The sequence below is a fragment of the Triticum urartu genome, chromosome 2A, assembly GCF_056163025.1.
Source record: "Triticum urartu cultivar PI428250 chromosome 2A, HENAU_Tu73, whole genome shotgun sequence".
NCBI classification, from domain to species: Eukaryota; Viridiplantae; Streptophyta; class Magnoliopsida; order Poales; family Poaceae; genus Triticum; species Triticum urartu.
The window spans coordinates 33,494,340-33,509,964 of NC_141874.1; the positions used below are offsets into that span (position 1 = coordinate 33,494,340).

The 15,625-nt window shown below is 42.8% G+C and overlaps 1 pseudogene; it reads right to left on the reverse strand.

Moving 5' to 3' along the window:
• Positions 1-5,954: 5,954 nt before the first annotated feature.
• On the reverse strand, positions 5,955-6,745 carry LOC125540765 (dirigent protein 21 pseudogene; annotated as a pseudogene).
• Between the last annotated feature and the right edge of the window lie 8,880 nt (positions 6,746-15,625).

The window sequence follows — 15,625 nt, forward strand, 5'->3', positions numbered from 1 at the left end:
ATAATTTGTATTGATTTTAATTTTAGTTCACATGTTATTAATCTAAATATTTATATTTCATACAATCAAATCTTATTCAAATATATTGCAACCGATTCCCTCCACAATGCGCGGTGTAATATCTAGTCTATGTGGACTTAAGAAACTTTGCAGAGAGGGAAAATTTATTGCTTGTAGTTTGAGAGCAACCAGCAATAGCAGGTAAAATTTCAATGTTGCAATTATGGGACAAACCCACTCCTAACAATCAACGAACTGAGATTGATTTACCATTGTTCTTGCCCTCCAGAGGGTAAGTTGAAGGATCATAAAACAGCTTATAATATATACGGTCACATTATTCCTCTTTCCTGAGGGTACGTACCTAGTAGCATACTGCACTATGTTTGGAGCAAGACCGTGGAGCATCTAGTGGAAATAGCATTGAGACACAAAAGTTTACAAGGTTTGGGCAGGAAGCTTTGGATAATACGGTAGTGATGATTTAATGTTGCATTCTAGGTAAGAGTAACATGATGGACCTTCGATGTGTTAATCCACTCTAAAAAGGATTGACATGCTGGCAGCACTATGGTTTTGTCTAATCAATGTAGAGAGAGAGAGAGCTAGAGAGAGAGAGAGAGAGAGAGAGAGAGAGAGAGAGAGAGAGAGATGTGGCGCTGGCAGCTACGAAGGTTATCTCAAGCAGTTTTGCATTCATGATGGTTTTCCCATGACTTTTGGTTCCTTCACTGATAGAGCACACACATTGCATGGTGATTTATCCGACGTCACCTGCATATTTCAGAAGCGGCATTCCAATCCAGTCCAACACAGACTTAGTACCCTATTCGGCCACATGGGTAAGATGGATACTTGCAGCACAGGCGTTGGGCTTAAACCATGGTCAATTGGATACGTGTGCTTCTTGGTCAGTTTGTCTACTCGTCATTGGGCATTGCCAGTGACTTTACTCCCACCCTGGTTAAGTGAGGACACTAGGATCACCTTATAAAGAAGAGTGCCACACTCCCTTCAGGAGTCTTTTGGGATGTAGCGAGCTCTCCCCTTGTAATGGTGTGTCTAATGTGCACTGGAAATGCCAGCCGGAGGTGTGGAGCTCAGCCTGGGACGCTACCATGACACATGGTGGGATTGGAAAGCACAAGGAAACGAAGTTGTGCGACGCCATCCAAGGACGCATGACGCATGTTAGGAAAGCACAAGGAAATGAAGGTGTGCAACACGACGAACTGCAAGTCCTATAGGACCAACCTCCGGTTGAAGTTCTTCTCTAGCAATTGATTAAACCATGTAATCTTCACTATTGCTCTCTTCATTTTGGTGTCACCAGGTATTGTGTTGTTTATGTTGCTCTACAGTGTAGGTGTTGCCGTTGATAATGAATCGAAGAGGCACACAAGAATATAATAAGATAAATTAATCTAATGCAGTCCACTGAATGTGCCTTCGAGTAATCAAAAATACCATCTGGGTTGCCCTTTTTATGTGTTTTATACCTATTTTTTTTCCTATAAAGTATTAAACTGGCAATTCATATACTTTCAAATTTTAATGTATGACCTAAAAAGAGTTCTTTTGTCATAATTATGGGACTATCATGCATTCCTTCCATGCCATTTTGCTCGGGAGTTATGGTCTATCATTTAGGTAGTGTCCAACTTCTAACCACCTTAGGGTGTTCCAAACTTGTTGGTAATCGGTTCATTGGTATTGTACAAAATTGAGGGCTGGATCCTTATTGTTCCTGTGACTCTTCTGTTGTTGTTCTTCATATGCATAAATGACACGATCTTTGGCAGGAGGAAAACTACCCATTGCATGATAAGTACTGATGATTCTTTGACCATACTTGCTCTATGCTTAAACAGCCGAACGACTGACTGTTGTTGGAGCAATGTTCGCGCACCTGTAGCAAATCGTCAGAGTTGTTTTCTTTTGCATGGATGGCGTTCTCGTCTCTGAATTATCTTTCATCCATATATATTCCTTTTCCTCTGGTTCGGCACTATAATTTTTTTCCATTGTGAACTATTTTTATTTTTTATGTACATCCTCATAGGCACAAAATGGGGGTTGGACTCTACCTCGGTTTTATCGATCAGTTTGATGCAACAATAATAACCAGTTAATCAAAAAATACTATATATTTTCTATTTTGACATACCATCTGTACCTAGAGCCTTGTCAATTCATCTGGGACTTCAGTTTTACTAGTATTGTGGTTCTACACTTAAGAGGAAAATACTTCCACGGTGAGCTAGCATAAGTGTTAAATAAGTAGTGATGATGCCGTAATTCGGTCTTCAATTCAATATTTATGAACAAGTATTTAACTGCCATTCCCTTAATCCAGTTTTAGTAGAAGTATGAAAAGTTGATCCTCCGAATATCCTTACTAGGGATAAAAACCAGAGATCTTTATTGATCAATCTTGCATGTGACATGTTATAAAATCTGGTCAAGAGGCTGGTTACCGAGGAGCTCAGTTACCCACGCCCGACGTAATGCTACAAACAATGTTGAATACTCCACCACCAGCCGTTGTTTTCGACCATAGCCAAATAGTGTGACTATTTTTATTTCAAATAGGGTGCTGAAACCCCTGGTTTTTGCATTAGTACGATGCATACAACCAATTTTATTAATTATTAAGCAGAGTACAAAACGAATACAACCGCGATTGAACAATTACAAGATATGAAATAAACACCTACGACTAAGGCACCCTTGTTTGGGCTACAGGGTCTTGAGAATCGTTGTGGCAGTGATTCCTAAGAATAACTTGTGGTTACAGATTCCCGATAATCAAAAGCAGACCATTTGTTTTCTGAGTTGTTGAACAACTGCAAAAAACCGCAGAGTTACCAAATATCCATATCGCCCATGAATACTAGAGCTTTAGGAGTCAGAGTGTGAACCTTGGTAGGGGAGGTAGTGCTTGAGGGTAGAGCAAGTAGAGCTCGAGGTTGGTGGTGCTATCCCGCGGAGGTGCTTGTCGATGGTCAAGGATGGGCGCTGGCAGAGCTCGTGGGTAGGGGAGGGGGATGCTGGTTGTGGGCGGGGCGGAGGATGCTTGTCTGTGGACAAGGAGGGGGCGAGGCGCTGGGATCCGCCACTTTGGCGCCGATGTTGGAGGCGCCAAAGCGGCCGTCAGAGCCTAGCCGCCTCTCTCGTTGTGTTGGTTCGGGTGGAGAAGAAAGGTGATCTGGGGGATGACAAGAGATGTGAAGGGGCATGTTCTACTTCATATAGTAGCATTTGGTCGGTTAATGACGGTTAGGACATTGGGCTGACTTGAAAATGGGCTTGGGAAGCTAGAATCAGTGATTTCACAGCTTTCGGATTTGGACTCACTCATAGTACATGTGCAAAGTCGATTATGGGGAATCCATTTTGGAAGTTGAGTCTTTGTTTGCAATTCAGCTGCTGGAAGGGCCAGAATCTGGGAATCGCAAGTTGTAGCCGAAACAAAGGCCACCTAAGTCGACTTGTTACGCAACAACACCGTCAAGAAGAGAGAAATGTCCTCATGTTATTGCTGCCATGTTGGGCGAAAGACAGTCTGGATCAGAATTTTCATCCCGGTTGTCGAGGCCAGACAATGAAGGTCGTTGCTCTGAAAAAGGAGACAATGCCTTCAGCAAGGTAACGACACAAGTTCGTCCTTGTTGTGCCCGACCAATAAAGGTCAGGATAAGAGTTCTCACTTCCAACATGATACTACGTTCCAATCAGTATCTTGATGCGGACCGGTCAATTGATACATCCTTCAGTACTCCACACTAGGCCGGGAAGGCACTAGCTTCGTCGTTGTCGTCAAGTTTAGCCCTCACAGCATCCGAACATCTCGTCGATATCGTTGCAACAAACGGACGCTGTCACCTTCGCTAATGCCACCGTGTCCCACATAGGCCACCATTTATGTACTTATATTGATTATATGCCATCTATGCCGAAAAATGTGTTTCATGATGTGGCATGGAAAGCAGCAGAAAAAGTTGATCTATGCTTATTTGAAACTGCGGATGCCTTCTGACCAGAGTACTATACTGGCTAAATATAGCTCTGTTTCTAGGCAATCGGTAAGTAGTCATGCCTAGAGTGCTTGTACTATTCACTTTAAAATTCATTGTTTTTTTTTGTGTAACTCACATCAATAGGTGTTTCATCATGAAAACTTACAGACATGAAGTATAAATCTGTATTTGTGCTCCATGGAGCTAAGGAGTAAAAAAAAAACTGTCGGTTCTGCTATGACTTTCTCTTATGAGGAAGTTTATGTTGTGTGTGTGTGGCCGAAACCAGTGCGTGGATTTGTCACTATTGTGTAAAGCTATAATGTCTCGAGCAAAATTAGATCTGTCATGTTTGCATGTGAAGAATGCCAATCGTAGTCTCGAACAGACTCCCCTTTGCTCACACAACATCCCGGTTTGGTACAAGGACCCACTTATGTGTACAGCTAAAAATTGGAAGTACTGATGCAGCATATTTTTGCCCATCAGTACTTACGCTAGATCAAAATACTAGAAATCTTATGCCCCCCCCCCCCCCCCCCCCCCCCCGGCAAAGCATGCATAATATAGTTCAGTAGTAGCTCTGTTGAAATAGGGGACACTTATATCAATTCGAACTTCCACAGTCAACTTCCTATACGTTAGTGAAAATAAAAGGAGGCATGCCAACCTCAAGTGCCAAATAACCCGTCTATACATTCTTTGCCCAAACACATAATCTGAACAAACAGTTCTTTTTTGAATCGCTCGCTATTTCTGGTTATCTCATGACCACTGGATTAAACCATGAAGAGACTTCTATACGTTAACATTTACGTTATCTTGTACGCATTTTGACAACAAGGAAGCCAGAAGGGGATGAGTTAGGAACATCATTATTTTCTGATATAGAAGCTATAATGAAAAAGGCCTTTGCTCGCAGCACATAATTTGTTGTAGGTGAAATTATATATACATATATGATATCTAAATAGATTTGTAATTCTATATCGCCTCTATGAGAAATAGGCACAGCCATGTGAAAAAACTAAAATAAAATGAAGATTCTTCATGACGTAACTCATCGGGGATGCCCAAGTTAGTTGACATTTCTAACAGTTGACTTCACATTACTAACCTAGATATCTACGTCAGCTCTCCTTTAGTTTGATAAATTAACCTGACTAATAAGTATCCGATGTGCATAACAAAATATCCCTCAACAATGTAATTCGTTCTGACTTCTGAATCCTAATTCATGACGCTATGAGGAGGATATAATAACGTGCAAACTATCTTGGTTAAAAAAACAGAGGACTAGTAGGTCTTAAGAAATATGAGGTTGCCACAAATATTGCGTAGAACTCCATTTTATTGCCTGGTGGCACCATTAATGGAGAAGTTGTAGCTGAACCTGGGTGCATTGCACGCAGGTTCAACACTGAAATCGGACAAAATGCTTTTGTTTTATTATGAAAGTTGCTGGATATAAAGATGCGCAAATGTTTTTGGTGCTTGCAAAATTCGAAGGCGAAATGATATCTGAGCTGAGGGGCTCCTGACAAAAAGAAAACAAAATGAGTGCTCAAAAGTTTGAGCAGTAATTTGATTTTTGTCACAAGCTCCACAGATGTCGTTCCAACACATAAAACTGAACCACCTATATAAATTTGTGCATTTTTGAAGGCACAAAGTGTCAGACTTTCTTGATTTTTGTCACAATGCACCCATGTTTACAAAAACCCTTTAATTCCTTTTATCTCGCATAGATAGGGGTTCTTGTAAGAAAATGTGGAAATGCACATCCTATAAAAACCGATATTCTTGCATCGCCCCGTACCATATACACCATATTCCAGCTGTGACACATCCTCACCAGCACGCCACATCGAAGATTTCAACCACAGTAAACAAACGGGACTGTTGTACCTCATTTATTTTAATAAAAATCTCCATCAATCGTGAACTCACATTATAACACTTACACCTGGAAGCTACACAAATAAATCGGACGCACTGACATGCTGAAGACATTCCGGACCATGACACACACACACACACACACACACACACACACACACACACACAATGACACAAATTAATCGTAGATGCTTCTTTTATGCAAGCACCCACCAGATGCATGAAAGTAAGTTCAGACCTAGGGTCTGCATGCACCTACACGCGGAGGTACATATCAATCTTGAGCACCGCGTTCCTGGTGGTGGTGTTGACCGAGTGTGTCCGGAGCAGACCGTACCCAGTCGCACCACGGAGGCCGCCAGTGCCGCCTACGATCGGCAACTCCCTGACATTGTCGAAGATGACGTCCCTGGAGAGTACGGCCACGGAGCTGCCGTTTTGACTCCCTGCCGTGAACACGAAATTGGCAGTGAGCAGCAGCGCGTACTCTGTCATCGACGCGAACTGGAAGAACCCCTGTGCCCTGCCGACGGCGGGGGACGCCGCGTCTGGGCCCTCCGTCAGCAGGTCGTCGATGACGTACATGTCGCCGAAGTAGGTGGTGGGGTCGTTGGCCAGCGGCACCACACCTTTGATGACTTGCACCGCTGTTGCTGGACTCGATGGCCCGCCGGTGACGATGTCATGCATGTAGAACTTGAGGTGGATCATCTCCGTTGCCGCAGCTGACGCCATAAGGACTAGGGCTAGGGCGAAGATGAAGGCCGGTAGGAGCTGCATGGTGTGCCTGATGGCCATGGTTTGTACTAGGATGTATAGGACAGATGTGCGTGCATTGACTCTATCTGTATACGCTCTGCCTCGAACCCTTTATATAGGCAAACTGGAAAGGACCCGGCGGCAAAGCAGCCGGGAACATGTGCCCATGATAAGTGAATTCATTTTTACACAAAGGTGTACTTGAGTATCATGTATCTAATCTTAAGAAATAGAACAATAATTGAATAGTGCAACTATAAATACAGCCAATGATGAGCTGGACGGTGAAGTAGAGTGCAAATGATGAGGAGGCATCTATGCAAGTGATGTGAAGTCAACTGTTGGGCATGTCAACTACTTGGGCAGCCATGATTATTGATGAGTTACATCACGAAGAATAGGCACTGTATTTTTCGTACAAAGAATAGCGAATGAGCCCCAGTGCCCGAGTGTAATTGATTGAACTGTAATTTTCTAGGTGATGTTCATTTCTTGTTACTTTAATTTTGTAGGTGTTTTATTTATCTAAGTTCTGCAAATTATGTTTCTGTATATATAGTATGCAAAATCTTCCCAATGAGATTGACGTATGTAATTTAATGGTATGCAAGCTAGTCATGGTTTGAATGCCGCCTTATCTGATACATTCATGGTTGAATGTTCAAGACCTTTTCAATCTTATTCTGGCGCATAATTGAAGGTAACAACTTCGTATACTCAAAACATGTTCTCTACTGATTTCTTTGGGGATCAAATAATCATCTAAGTTTGTTCAAATATTGAATATATGTATCAATGTCTTTCAATGGCCTTTTCCAATGCTCATATGTATCGCATCTAGAAGCTGAGCCGAGGGTGAGCTTGCTGCGATGGTAGTATGTAGAGGTAGGGCCAACTTCAAGCGGAACAACTGAAACTGATATGGAATGCGGGCAACAAATATCTTCAGTACATCATATTGTTTCATGATTTCATCCAAACCTTCATTAAGTCACCTTGGTCGATGCACAAAGTAGGTCTAAGTTTATTGCTCCGTGGTAACTCAGGCAGTAACCACTAAATTACTCTAGGTGGGCTTGGATGTTGGACCGGCCAATCAAATTATAGGATTAGGATTCAGACATGAGAATGACATAGGGCGGCTGGATACGACAATGCACCTGGCATCATCAGTTCACCTCCATGTCTCCGTCTCCATCGCCTCCGCTGGCCATTAACACATTATCTTTCCAACCCAATCACCTGGTTGCCTGGCTTCTGAAGCTAACACATATGTATGATGTAGGTGCAAAGGTGCTCCATGTACAGATCGATAGTTGACGATGCTACAGACCATGATATAATAAACCCGCTCGCAGATAAGCGATTAGTATAAGCACACACTCTGATCTATCATTAATGCTGTTGAATCAGTTATGGACCCATGGGATAAACAAATGTATGTGTCACCTCGTACATCAACTCAGCGAGCTTATATTAATAGTAGTATCAAGTCTCTGTGAAAGTGTACTTTCAATGAACCTCCACATAGGCTCATAGTTCTTTCTCGTACGATGCTTAGTAAAGAGTAGTCGCCGCCTGATAAAGTAATAAAACTTTGTCAGCCACGTCATGAAATATTGTGGTAGTCTAGTAGAGGCCGGCGGGTCCGGCAACGGAGGCCATCAGAGCACAAATCATACATGGTAAGATTTGGAAGCATCGGAAAACATAACTGCGCTAGCCTTCATACTTTTCCAAGGACCATCAAACTCTAATTGATCATAGTAAACCATGCAATCTCCAGTACTTGATATCTTCATCTTGGTCCCCTGGGGTGTTGTGAACCTGATGTTGGTGTCATGACTCATGGTCAACCGAAGAGGCATGCCGCAGTGTACAGGATAAAACTAGTGTAGAACATGCACTGATTATAACATGCAGAAATTATCATGCCATGTAGAGACATAAAAACTCGAAGTCATGTGAGTCTTATGTGTAGCGAACATCGTTCTGGACAATTTGACGATGAAGGATTTCTAACTATGTTTGAGTTGATTGCTTGGCATCCCACTACCTATGGGGAATATATTTAGAAGGAGCCGTAGCATCCAAAAAAAAACTACATGAAGTTTTTTTATGTAAGATAGTAACCATATAGACAAATTCTGAACTTGTGCGACTTCATAGTACATAAAAGAGAATTTCTGATGCTCTCTTTATTGGTCATGTTCAATAGCTTATGGTTTCATGCATGGCATATGACCTTACCCTAATTACCTAGGTATAATCCACAGCAAATAAGTACTATTTGTAATGTAAGTACCTAGAAAATTCCATCCCATTTTACATCCAAGGCCACTTCTTTTGTCCCATTAAGAATGCATACACTAAATGTAAATAATATATAGTTTTTCATGTATCCTCTACCCTATAGTTATATTCCCTTTTTGACATGAGAGAAAAACATTATAGTCCACTCAAAAATTGGACTCTGCCGTATAAAAGTTGCATACAACAATAGCAGAAAACGGGCCTTTAGTCTCGGTTCCAGAGGGCCTTTAGTCCCGGTTCTGCAACCGGACAAAATGATCGGGACTAATGCCCATTACTTTCAGTCCCGGTTGGCTTATGAACCGGGACTAAAGGCCGCTGTATGGAGCGGGGCTGGAGCCTTTAGTCCTGGTTGGTAACACCAACCGGGACCAAAGGAATTTTTAGGATTTTTTTGAATATTTTCCAATTTTCAAATTTCTAATTTTTTTATAATTTAATATCTAATCACCCCTCAAAACTCCTCCAGTGTGGAGCACTCATTTCAAATCGTCTAACTTTCCGACCGGTCACCCATCCTCTCACTACTCCAGCTTAAGCACGCTTAACTTTCGAGTTTTATTTCCCCTAGTTTCCAAGTCTGCACTTGTTGTTTTCCTCACAACAGGAAGGTATCAATCCGATTAACCCTTAGGTCTTGATGTCACATGATTTAATTTTTTAAATTCCAAACAATTATTAAACTAAAATAAGTAATAATAATATTGAATTTCATTGAAAGTAAAATAAGTAATAATATTATTTTATTCATTTTTGCCATTTATTCATTTAATATGGCATAATAAATATCTTTAAGTCTGTAAATCAAAATTCGATAAATTCGATATCCATTATTATTAGAAAAATGTGAGGAATCCAAATATGACATCATTAATTTTTAAAATTATTTCTCATATGCCGGAATCAATTGCTTCTTGGTGATGTGAACCGGATGAGAACTAATGAGCATTCTAACATGCTAGAGTCACAACTAAGGTTACTCTCAGTCAGAGTCACAACTAAGGTTACTCTCAGTCAGTTTGGCTAGCAGATGTAGTCGACGGTAGGATTGGATGGACACCATCCCAGTCAGAGTTACAACTAAGATTACTACAACATGTTAAAATCTACAGAAAGAACTAACTAAAAATAATTAAAAATAACAATTACATGACTAAAACAACTATATAAGCAAAACATCACTGTTTTAATTAAAATCCTAATTTAAATTATTCTAAAAATAACCAAATAAATCTTACCGTGAGAACAATCTATCATGTGATTAGGGAGAAAAAAGAATTAAATTTAAAACTATTTTTAAACTCAAGTTATTCACAATTAAGGGCTTGAAGCAACTTTGAACAAATTCAGAATTAAACCATTCAAATTTGAAAACTAATGGCACAAACAAAAACTAGATAAAATTTCGAATGTAATGCAAAAGTAATTACTCAAAAACATCAAATATCCTAAAAGATATAAGCAATTTAAAACAAAAACTAAAAACAGAAAAGAAATGAAAAAACAGATAAGAAATTTTTAAAACCCCTTTAGTCCCGGTTGGTGTCTCCAACCAGGACTAAAGGGGTTGGTCCTGGTTGGAGACACCAACCAGGACTAAAGGGGTTCGGACCAGCCGCAGCCCCGACACCAACCGGGACTAAATGTGGCATTTGACCTGGGACTAAAGCTAGCCGAGCCCCGTCCAGTGTTCTTGCCGTTCGAACCGGGACTAATGCTCATATTAGTCCCGGTTCGTAACGCGACCGGGACTAATGCTCTGATCTGCTCAGGACCAAAGCTATGTTTTTACTAGTTTAATATTTCTTTCTCGAAATAATACCTTGAGGTATTATTGCAAGGGTGGAGAAAATGAGGACATGACATCAAGCATTTGCGTGACCCATTAACAAGGAAAGTAAAAGTACCCGTTTTGACTGAAATTCTCTCCGCTCTCCTAATTTTGCTCAAAGTGGATAATCTCCGGTTTCATCTCTGCAGCTATACCATTTAGAACTGGGCATCAATAGATATCAGACTACATATCCTTTGCTTATAATCGGACTAGTCGTACACCGTACGATTAGAAGAACCATTGCCGTCCAATCTTCTGATAGGGCCTACATCTGTGCCTGCCAGATCTAGACTGACACAGACCTTGTGGCGGCGGCGGGGCTTGGTTTCAAGGCGTGGTGGTAGCCTGACGGTGGGTTCCAGTAGGCGCACTCTCACCGCGTGGTGCTAGGGCAGCGACAGTTCTTGCCGCTGTCCTCACCATGCGGCAAAGTAATGTTCGTGCCTATGGGCGGTCGGTCTATCGTTAGCCGGAACTTGTGGGTGGAAGGGCTAGCCGGTAAGTGCAGTTATAGAATTACACCTTTTTATGTCTTCGTGCCTCCATGGCTTTTATCTAGAACGGTTTTCTAGTTAAACTAGAAAATACCTCACGTGTTGCTATGGGAATCACTTACAATATGTTTCAACGATTTGATTGTATGAAACATGAGAAATGAGGACGACATAAAAAGAGGTCAGTTGATGAGGATGGCCAGCGCTCTCGCGACGTCCGCGCCCCACGCGCGTGCGCCACCGCCGCCGCCCCCACCTCTGCCACCCCTGCCGCTTGCCCTCCCTCCGCCCCCGTTCAAGCCCACCATCCTCGGCACCCCTGCATCCGGCCCGTCCGCGCCGCGACGCCTCTCCTCCGCATCGGCATCGGGGCTGGTTCCCGATCCAGATGCACCATCACCGTCGCCGCATCCGGGGCTCTCCCGCTCGTCCCTCGGGATGGTCGCCGGTTTGCCCCCACCGTCCGGCGACTCGGCTCCATCGACTGAAGCCTCTCCGCCCCCGCCTCGTCTTCGATCCATTGTGGTCCGGGAGCCCGCCGCCGGAATTTGTGCTGACGGCCGTTCCGATGGTGCACGGGTCGCTGCTGGAGTGCCGCGGTCTGTCTGTTGTGTGCGGGCTTTCCCGGAGGTTGATGCTGTTGTTGCTGCTCCGCCCTCCTCTTCACAGACTCGCCCCAAATCTGTGGTAATTCGGGACGCAGCCTTGGCTCCGGGGGGAGGGGATTCCTCTCCTGCCTCAGACCATGGATGATGGATTGAAGTGCGTGGGAGCAAGGGACGTGCAAATGCTTCCAGCAGCGGTCGGGCTGTGCCGCCGAAGGCGCGGCCGGTGGTTAGTATGTCTGAGCGCGCCGCCTACCTCAGATGGAACAGACGATGCTTCCGGTGTCTCAGCCGCAAGCATTTCGCCAAGGATTGCGAGGAGCCGCTAAAGTGCTGGTGTTGCTACAAAGATTTCCATCTTGCCAGTCAGTTCCCTGGCCCTTCATCGAAGCTCTCCTCGACGGTGCCTTCCCACGGTCCTCGACTTGGTGTTGGGGATCGCCGTGACGCGCCGGCCAGCCATGCTTCTAGGCAGCGCTCATACGCCGAGACTCTCTTAGCGCCACCCCTTGGAGATCGCTTGGCTCGTAGTGTGGACGGCTGTGTCTTCCCTCTCGCTCCGGTTGAGCAGGATCTCCTTGGTGCTATGCTCTCGGCTAGGCCGGTGGGCATCGATCCGTGGCCTAATGATCCTATGCTTGATGAAGCAATGGCGCCTTACCCTCAGGTTTTGCCTGTCATCCTTGGTCCTAGGGACTGCTTCGCTTGGGGCGATGACATGTGGTTCAGCCATGGTGCCTCGTCCGTAGGGAGTGAGGAATATGTTGATCCTATGTGCTCGGAGGCTACTCTTCTGCCGCCACACCATGGAGGCTTCTCCTCGTCTTCTGTGGTGCACTCCCTTGTACGTCTGATGCCGAGTCCAGAGGAGCCGCTCGGTTTCAACGCGCCTGATGTTCTGGTTGAGCCTATGGATGAGGTGTGCAATGTTATTGCGAAGATGATGCAAACTAAAGCGACACCGCTATCTCTGGAGGATTTCCTCAGCAAGGTTACTTGTTCGCTCCCACAACCTCTGCTTGGGACCCCAGTGCCTTCGCATGGGGAGAAGAATGGCGGGTGACGGAACGGGCGTCTGGATAAGACGAACAAGGCGTGCAAGATCCCGACATCCAAGCGTGCAGAGTATAGAATGTTGGAGGCTTTTGATGAGTTGCCGGAGGTCAGCAAAGCAGAGGGGCCAGAGCAAAAGATGCAAGCATACCTAGACATGTACAAAAAACCGCTCTCACCGCAAGTGATCGAGGCGTTGAGTTCTTTGGCGAGGATCGCTGGGAAGTCAAAGTTGGACATGTCCGGATGTTTTCCACCTGATAATGTTAGCACATGATTCTTTGAGGCCGAGTCAGAAGAGTCTTTCGGTATGGACAGTTTCCCTTCGGCGAGTGGCAGCTATTTTGGTTGCACTCGAGCCTCGCCTAACTGCCTTGGGCTTGGGTGCTTTGGTGTCTGGCTCTGATGATGTCCCTTGATGCTGCAGTTGTCTTGTCCCTGTCCCCAAGTTCTAGTGCCTTTTTTCTTGTTTTCTTTTTTTCTTTCTTTTTGGGTTTTCATTCGGTTTCCCCTATTTAGCCAAGAATGTTAGGTTTTCGGGTCCGGTTTTCCTTATAAACTGGACCAACTCTCTTCTTCTCAATGAAATGCAGGAACCCTCTGCCCCTTTCGAGGTGTTTTCGAAAAAAATTGTATGAAACATGCATATTTGAATTAATAATATATAAACTAAAAATAAAATAATATTATGTATTGTATTTGATTATTATATTTGGAAAACAATTTAAAGTGGCATAATATAATAGAAAACTTTTTCCATGCATGTCATGTGAACCTTTGGTGAGATGGATGTGTGCATGAGATCAATTAATAATGAAAAACTTTTTTTTATGCATGTTCGTGGTACGCCCTCGATGAGCCAGCATGTGTGCATGTTAAAATAATATAGGCAGCGGGAACAAAATATGTATGTATATATAGGAATTTTTCCCGTGCAGCGGTGCCCGCATCACTTTTCTCTTTCGTCCGTGCATGGAGCGCCACACGGGTAGGTCATGGAACGCCCACCAGCAGATGGGCAGCCTATTCCCAGTTTACCCTCACACATAGTCGGCAGTGCTCTCAAAAAAAGAGTCGGCAGTAGCTTTCTGAAAAAAAAGGTCGGCAGTAGATATTGCGTAATAAAAATAGTCGGCAGTAGCTGTTGCTTGGGGTTTCTCAAATAAAAAGCTATTGCTTCGCGGATAGAAAACCATATTTGACGCTCGATGCAACAAGCTGAAACATGTGCTGGCCCATTCTAATACGTTTGAAGCTAGAGATCCTGGTTTTAGGAAGTTTTTCGTCATTTTTTCAGTTTTTTTCTTTTACAATAATAAAAAAATGTTCAATATATTCAAAAATGTGTTCCTTTTCACAAAAAATTAAAATACCAAAATTTTGTTCATGTTTTCAAAAAAAGTTGAAATTCGTTTATGTTTTCAAAAAATATTTGGAGTCTCAAAATTGATCATGTTCTAAAAAATTGTTCACAATTTCAAAAACTGTTCGTCTTTCAACGTTTTCGTGTTTTCAAAAAAATTCAGCGTTTCAAAACAAGTTCGTATTTTAAAAAATTATTCTGAATTTCATTTTTCTCATTTTCAAAATTTTGTTCAGAATTTCAAAATGTGTTACATTTTTTCATAAATTGTTTGTGTACTAGAAAAGTGCTCTGTTTTAAAAAATCAAAAATTTTGACAAATATTCGTGTTTTGAAAAAGCACTCATTTTAAATAAAAAACGCTTTGGCAATATCAAAAGAGTTCAAATCTGTCAATTTTCATGGTACATAATATTTCCTTGCGACTTATTAGTAACAAAAGTTTGTTCTCTCTAGCTGGAGGTCCCGTGTTCGATTCTAACACACGGCAATTTTTTTTGGGAATTTCCATTGTTTCTCGCTACACATACCGTTCACCGCTGAGCTTGCCTAGTTGGCTACTCGCTGTGCACATCTATATAGGAGGTCCCTGGGGGACCTGTAGTTATGGTAACGCGTCTATATAGGAGGTCCCCTGGGGGACCTGCAGTTATTATAACTAGAATATAGCCCGCACGCTGCCATGGAATAGTATGCTGAAAACATGAATAATGTGAGAATTAATTATGTTGTGATGGCAAATGATTTGGGAGCCATGCATGATTTGTTGATGTGAAAAGGGTTGCATGCATGGACAAAATAGTTAGTGGGATAGTAGATTAATGACGGGGGAGACATGCATGGTTTGTTGATGTGGAAGTGCTGCATACATAGGAAAAATAGTTAATGGGTTTCAATTATTATGCGCAAAAATGAATCTATTTAAGAATAAAAGATATTCCAACAGTTGAGGTACTCACTTATACTCCATGACAGCGCTTAGTTGTACTCGAGTACATCTAAATGTTGATCGCTAGATCATAAAGAGTAAATGATCGGCATCGATTCAAGGGTAGTGTAAGAGAACTTCGCTATATAAACACATATACAGTCACCTTGTTTATCTTATAGAAACTATGTGTTTGTGGCAAGATCGTGAGCTTCCTTTGACGAAGCCAATGGAATGCCAAAATATGGTTGGACTAGGGGGCATGAGGAAACACGATAGTGCTGTTTGTCCCACACTTGGCACAGAGTTCACTGTTGGAATAATCCAATTTGAGTCGTGTGCGAGGTTGCCATCAGTA